At 39.6% G+C, this 7,168-nt stretch overlaps 1 long non-coding RNA gene across 3 annotated transcripts; it reads left to right on the top strand.

Moving 5' to 3' along the window:
• The first annotated feature begins 2,567 nt into the window (after positions 1–2,567).
• Positions 2,568–6,671, top strand: LOC125751047 (uncharacterized). Of its 3 annotated transcripts, none has more exons than XR_007400500.1 (11): positions 2,568–2,743; positions 3,399–3,648; positions 3,736–3,910; positions 4,145–4,618; positions 4,951–5,147; positions 5,290–5,678; positions 5,764–5,879; positions 5,991–6,035; positions 6,158–6,259; positions 6,331–6,432; positions 6,542–6,671. It is a non-coding gene; the product is annotated as an uncharacterized LOC125751047 (long non-coding RNA). The 3 variants fall into 3 exon arrangements; XR_007400499.1 differs by having other exon boundaries at positions 4,951–5,209; XR_007400498.1 differs by having other exon boundaries at positions 4,951–5,678.
• The last annotated feature ends 497 nt before the right edge of the window (positions 6,672–7,168 follow it).

The raw sequence follows: 7,168 nt of genomic DNA, 5'->3' as shown, positions 1-7,168 counted from the left end.
AGGGTTATGGTTAGGGTTAGGGATTAGGGTTTAGGGTTAGGTTAAGGTTATTGTAAAAGTTTTGAAATGTACACCATGATGTGTTTTAATGTACACTGGCAACACTATGTCCATAGTCCTTCTGGGACTCTGCATTTTCTAAAAAGGATAACTTTTTAATAGGGGCTGCATTTAAAAGCAATGGACGGAGACGGCGGTGATGGCAGCGACCGCGGTGATGGCGATGATGACGATGACGGCTACCTACATGACTGTTTTCTGGTACTCTGGTAAGTAAGTAAAAAGGCAGCACATAAAAAAAGGGTAAGTAATTTTATTTTTAATTTTATTTTTCTTATATGACTGATTTTAATGATCCTGCCCCCTAGTCGTCAGTATTGGTATTTCAATTTGCCGGGGTTTGTTTTCCCAGGTAAATATTTCGATCTGACTTGGAAAAATGGTGAGTACACAAAGGCAATAATGTGGATGAAAGTATATATTAATTTAAGAGTGAGGTTCAGGTAGGCATTGGTGATCAGAGTTGGAGTAGGGGTAAAATGAAGAATGAAGATTAGGGTAAAGGATAGGTATGAGGGTTGGGATAAGGGGTCTAGGGGAAAGGATCTTAGGGTTAGGGGAAAGTAAGGGGTCTTAGGGTTAGGGAAGGGGTCTTAGGGTTAAGGAAGGCACCCCACCAGTCACTTCCTAGCCTGTAACTCCACATAGCAGTGACCTAGGAAGATGCCTTAAAGTGTGATTAAAACTAGACAGTCTGCTCTTTAATTCTATCTATACATGTCTGTTACAAATATGCCTCCTTAATTAGAAACGAGTGTGATTTTTATCACGAGTGGCTACACTTTTTATGACTAGGCCTCAAACTACCTCGAGGGGGTCATGGCTGAGCCGTATGAGCTAGGGGTCTAAATTTGGTACACATAAACTAGACCCACTACGGAATAAAGTTGCCAAGTTTCATCGCTGTAGCCCTTAGCAAAAGCCCGCAGTGACCTTTTGAACTTGATGATGTTGAATGTTAAGTAAATGGAGGCACGACAGCTGCAATTTGACAGGCCATAACTCTGTGCAGGAATGACCTACAACGATTCTTTAAAGTATTCCTGAAACTAGGTGATTTTACCTCCAATTCCATCCATACAGGTCTGTTACAATTATGTGTCTTTAATTAGAAACGAGCACGTTTTTTATCTTTTATTTAAAGTGGCTGCACTGTTTCTGACTAGGCCTCAAACTAAGCTAAGGGGGCGTCACAGCTAAACACTGTCAGCGAGAGGGCTGAGATTTGGCATGCTGAAACTGGGTAATTGTGTGAACAAGTGTACAAAGTTTCATGAGAGCACACCTTACAGAAGATGCTTGGTGGGATTTTCAGCTTCTAATGCAATGTTTCTGACTAGGCCTCAAACTAAGCTAAGGGGACGTTACGACTTAACCGTATGATGTAGGGTTCTGAAATTTGGCAAGCACAAACTAGATTTAAGTATGAACTGATGTCCCAAGTTTCATTAGTGTAGCACTTGCAGAACATATCTGAGGGACCTGTGGCTTTATGTTTTTAATGGTTTCGGAGGGGAAAAGGTGCAGGCTCACTTGAGGGGGTCTTGTGGGTGAACCCTGTGACTGAGAGGGCTGAAATGTCACAGACATAAACTACATACATATATGAATGAGTATGCCAAGTTCCATGAGTGCAGCATTTACCACATAGCAGCAGTGGGCTTTTGAATTTGCTAAAATAGGCAATGGAAGTAAATGGCGACTTTTTAAAAAAATGCCTCAAACTAAGCTGAGGGGGCGTTACATCTTAACCGTATAATCTAGGGTTCTGAAATCTGGCACGGTCAAACTAGATTTAAGTACGAACTGATGTTCCAAGTTTCATTAGTGTAGCACTTGCAGAACATATCTGAGGGACCTGTGACTATGTTTTTTACCATTTGCTGTTGGCTTAAAACTATCAAGAGGGGGCGTCACGACTGAATTGTACAAGCAAAGCATCTGAAATTTGGTGTGGACATACTGGACACATCCATGGTGAAGTTTCTACAGTATCATCAGTGCAGACCTGGTAGAAGAAAAATTATTTACTTTCAAAATATATTTTTTTCAAACTCAGCAATGATTTGCATAGTCTATATATTAACGGTCTCTGAGAGCAGCTGCCTGAGTTCAGTTCATGGTTGCCTAGGCAACGGCATGTCTCCACTGCACAAATCGATACAAAAAGTAACATTTTGTGAAGCAAGGGCGAGGCAATGCAAGTAATATGCTCCCTTAGTGTAGGAATTGACAGAAATAGCTTGGTAAACTTTAAAAAGTGATAAGTCCACACAGAAAGCTAGATGGATGATTTAAAATGTATGTGGAAGCACACATACTCCACATTTAACCCATATAATATTCTTTTGCAGCATAACGATTTTTAATTATATATATATTTTTTACTATTTAAAGTCTCAGCTTTTCACCACTCACTACACCAAGTTTATCATTAAAGTCCTAAGAAAATTCATGAAAAAATGAAAATTTCCTGCAATGGAAAAATTTATAACCAACGATGTCTTAATAAAATCTGGACAGCTATTGGGTGACACTCTGTCAATATTAAGAGTGGGCGGGAGAATATAAAAGGCAGCGTATAGTTCGTAATCATGTAGTGCAGTTCTGGACAGCGAAGAGAGCGGACAGCAGGGGAAATTAAACTGTACAGACCTTTTCGACACCTACTTCCATTACTTTCGTAAGTACTTTTGAAGTTTTTCAGTATTGTTGCATTCAGTGTTGTAAACTAAGGTCGCCATAAACCGTTTGACTTTGCAAGTGATATTTAATGCTTAGTCTTAAGTGTTTGTCATACACTGTCGAAGCAAATGCAACTTGCAGTTGTATTTTTCTTTTATGAATGTGAAAACGTGATGTGATTTAATGCAATTTCATAAGTGCGTTTGTACTTCACCTCCTTAATTGTAAAACTATCTTTAATTATAAAACTGTTATGTAATGTGTGTTGTACACTGCAAATAATGAAAAATCTTACCAAGTACATTTTTTTTATATTTGACAAAATTCTAATTTCATGTATAGGCTGACTAATAGAGCATCTTATGAATGAGATTAATTTGCTTGTGTTTAGGCATATTGTCTTATTTTAGGAAATCTTACCAAGTACAATTTACTTATCGCATTGGCAGATATTTTTGCTAGTTATAGGCCATGTTTGCCTCACAACAATTTATCATAAATTTCAAAGGCTATATTTTGCAGTGTAGTCAGTTTGTAATTGAAATTAGAATTTTGTCTAAATATAAGATATATTTACAATAAAATTATACTTGCTTAGTCATGCCATTCTAATCATCACTATGTCTTTGTATTTTATTGCTGATCACTTTTAGAAAAATGGCTCGTAAAAAACAGAGCTGCCCGCTGTGCCTTGTCAGGTACACAAACGTGTGCGTCCACCTGAGGGACGTACATAAAGTTAAAACAAGCGAGGAGCGCAAGCTTCTAATTTCAATAGCAACCTGTAGGTACGCTGGCCGCGTGGATTGCCAGATACCGGGCCGCAATGCAAGGAATCTGTCGCGCATTGACAGACACTTGCAAGTGAGCCATGAGTTGAAGGGTGAGGAACTGGCTCATCAGGTAATGAATTCCATTGAATAAAATTTTCCATTATGCATACTTGACATTGTCTGACAGTACTTTGCATCATCCCTCCCCATGATGCAGGTCCGTCTCTGCAAGCGTATTGCTGCAAGAGGCGCCCTTCGGAAATTTAACCAGAAAATGAAAGAGAACGGCAGTGAGGTGGAAGAACTTAAAAAAACCGTGGACGAACTTAAAAAGCATCTCGATGCGTCAGAGTCGCAAAAGTCAGAGGGTCACCACAGACTTCTCTTCACAGGTAAGAATAATCACAATAAAGAACATAAGAAATTTACAAGTGAAAGGAGGCCATTTGGCCAATCAAGCTCATTTGGGGAGACCTTAACTAATAGCTCAGAGTTGTTAAAATCTTGTCTAGCTCTGATGTAAAGGAACCATAAGAACATAAGAAATTAAAAATATATAAAAATATGACACAGCTTTGAATACATTGTATTTCCTTGCATTCATTGTAATGTCTTGTTTGTTTCAGAGAAAGTATTAACAAAATTCAAAGCAAGCCTATACCTTGTCGGGGAATCAAAAAAATCCATAGAAAACAGTAGGCAGGAATTGGGATATGTAAAAAATTTTGTTGAATATATGTGGGATCATTCAGACAGCCCGGACCCAGCCCACATGAAATTTTTAAATGATCCATTCAGGATCAACAATTGGGTGGAAGGACTATATTCTAAATTTAAAGTTACAACTTGTAAAACCTATATATTGGCAATTAAAAAAAAATTCAGTTTTTGTCGGAGCAAAATTTGAAGTGCGTACAATTGGGCAGCAAATTTTTATTGGGCATTCAGCGGCACTTGCAGTGTCAAATTCATGCATTAGGGAAAAGAATTGTGGGGCACAGGCAGGAGGTTAAGCAAAACAAGAAGAAAAGGATGCTGACTCGTCACGATTTGGCGCACTCTGGCAACAGACCTGGAGAATAGGATTCCTGAGTCTCTAGGTAAGTCAGAAGTTATTCAATCTACTTTTGAATATCATGCTCAGGTTTTTGTATTTTTCTTATAGACCTTCTTGATGAAAACCCTGATGACGTGAAGCTGCGCAACAGCTGTATTGGGTACCTGAGCGCATACCTATTTGTCACCACTGGACACCGGAGGAGTGTCATAATCAACCTCACAATGCTCCCTGCTATGTCACATTGTCACATATGGGTTAAATGTAGAGGACACATTTCGTCATTGTGCACTGCGTGCCGTGGTGTGTCAACAATGACAATCACCAAATTTTTTATTTAATTTCAAATGTATTGTTATATTCTTATTTTCATAGATCACTAGCCATAAGACAGCTGGTACTTTTGGGAGGGCGAAGGTTGCCCTGAACCGAAAGGAGTTCAGATGGTTCCAGAAATTTGAGAAAATCAGGCCACATCTCCCAGGATACCAGTACAACCCAGTCGCCTTCTTTTTTAGTGCGTCAGGCCAGCCATTGCGGAAATTGACGGAGTTTGTGATGCAGGCATGTTGGTGAGTGTGGGATGCCACGTCCCTACAATGTGACAGAGATCCGTAGTGCTGTCTCCACCTGTGTAAGTAAAAATTGCTATAGTCTTTTGCATAGGATAAAATATTGGTTGTACACTAACATGGTTTTCATCTTTTATGATAGGTGCATGGAATTGCTTCAGAGGAAGAGAGGCGTCTGGTCTCTCAGCTAATGTACCACAGTGTGGAGACCGCAGATCGGTTTTATGTTGTGGAGCCAGGCTTTGCAGATTCTCACAGGGGAAGTAATATTGTTAAGGCGGCACTGGGTATTGGCAAGGCATGCCGTACAACAGATCTGCAGTCTGACACTGTGGCACAAGGAAGCAGCGCTGTAACACCGAGAAGGCATATTTCAGTAATAGAGTCGTCTGAGGAAGAAGACGAATCCTCAGCTGCATGTAGCCACGCAGTAGAGGGGCCCGGTGTAACAGACCTGTGCTGGGGAAGGTGAGGTCATTGAATTGCATCTTAGTGCAGAAGAGTCTGACCCTGGCAGGGAGGAACATTGTGGTGAGTGAGGTAGAAGTAAATCAAAGTGTGGTTAAGCAAATGTATACCAGTGGTGATGCCAATATAATCTACTTGCTTCCAACAGGTGTCTCTGTTAAGAAGGGCACTGATGAATTGTGTCTTTAAAAGTTAGATGAAGGCAAAGGCTCATTTGTTTTTGAAGTAGAAGAGGAAGGAGATGAAGAAGAGGAGCAGGGTGAAGTAAGTCTCAGCAATTTGCTGTGTTGGTAATTGAAGCATCACTCTTGTTTGTTCTAGCAGAAATGTATATACATTTTTGTAAAATTAGAACCATGCACTGTCTTGTTGCAGTTTCCTAGTCCTCTTCGGAAAAGTCTTCATTACCCAGGGAAAACTGTGAGTAATTATAGTTTTCAATTTTCAAAAGAGGTGTGGCAGGTATTATATGTATATGTATTATATGTGGCAGGTATTATAGTAGGTATGTTGTCACATTTGGTTTTCTTGAACTATTTCAGAGGCAAGTTTATAGGAGGAGGCTTTCATACCCAGAGACTATGAAAGAAATGGTGAAGAATGTTTTTAAGCCATATTGAGATTCACCCATATCAACAGTCATTGTAAGTACCTTTTCATTTAATTTTATCGGTCTTTGATAATTAAACATACAAACCGATTGCTGTTTTTTCAGATAAATAAAGTACTAAGCGATACACCTCTACTTTTGAGCCGATGCAAGCAGATGGACATGACCATAGACAACTTTAGAAGTCTGGTCAAGCAACTGCAAAAAGTAAGATTCATTAAGTATTGCATAACTGATTTTTCTAGAGGCACCATCATACTTTCGCTGCCTTGTCTGGTGTCACTGATCTGTCTCTCTTCTTTCTCTGACATTTCAGAATGTAGAAGACTATTGATCTCGATGGCAGCGCTGAGTTATTTCTTCTTTCTTTTTTCCTGAAAGTATTGTTTTACCCTTTCAGTAAAAGCTGTTTTATGGTGAATAAAACTTGGTTGACTTTGCATGAATTTGGTTGCTCAGTGCTTGATTTGTCCTTTCATTCTGTGTGTAATATCACTGTCTACGGTAGGCATGCTTCAAGCAAAATGGATTGGGGACCTAATTAGCTTTTACTTGTGGCTGAACCCTGTGACCTAGGGAGCTGAAGTTTCACACACATAAACTACATACATGTCTGAATGAGTGTGCCAAGTTAAATAAGTGCAGCCCTTAGCACAGAGCAGCAGTGGGCGTTTGAGTTTACTAAATTAGGTAATGGAAGTAAATGGCGACTTTAAAAAAAAATGCCTGAAACTAAGCTAAGGGGGCGTTACGACTTAACCGTATAATCTAGGGTTCTGAAATTTGGCATTCATTACCTAGATGCATGTGTGAGTGAGAGTGTAAAGTTTAATGAGCGCACGCCTTACAGAACATGTTTGGTGGAGCTTTAAATGAAGTTCCTAATGTAAGTGAATGGAGAAAGGGGGCAGGTTACTTTAGGGGGTCTCAGAGCTCGCCCATA

This window comes from Brienomyrus brachyistius, chromosome 10, assembly GCF_023856365.1.
Source record: "Brienomyrus brachyistius isolate T26 chromosome 10, BBRACH_0.4, whole genome shotgun sequence".
Classification (NCBI taxonomy): domain Eukaryota; kingdom Metazoa; phylum Chordata; class Actinopteri; order Osteoglossiformes; family Mormyridae; genus Brienomyrus; species Brienomyrus brachyistius.
The sequence above is the reverse complement of the archived record's forward strand: the minus strand, read 5'-3'. Positions and strand labels throughout refer to the sequence as shown.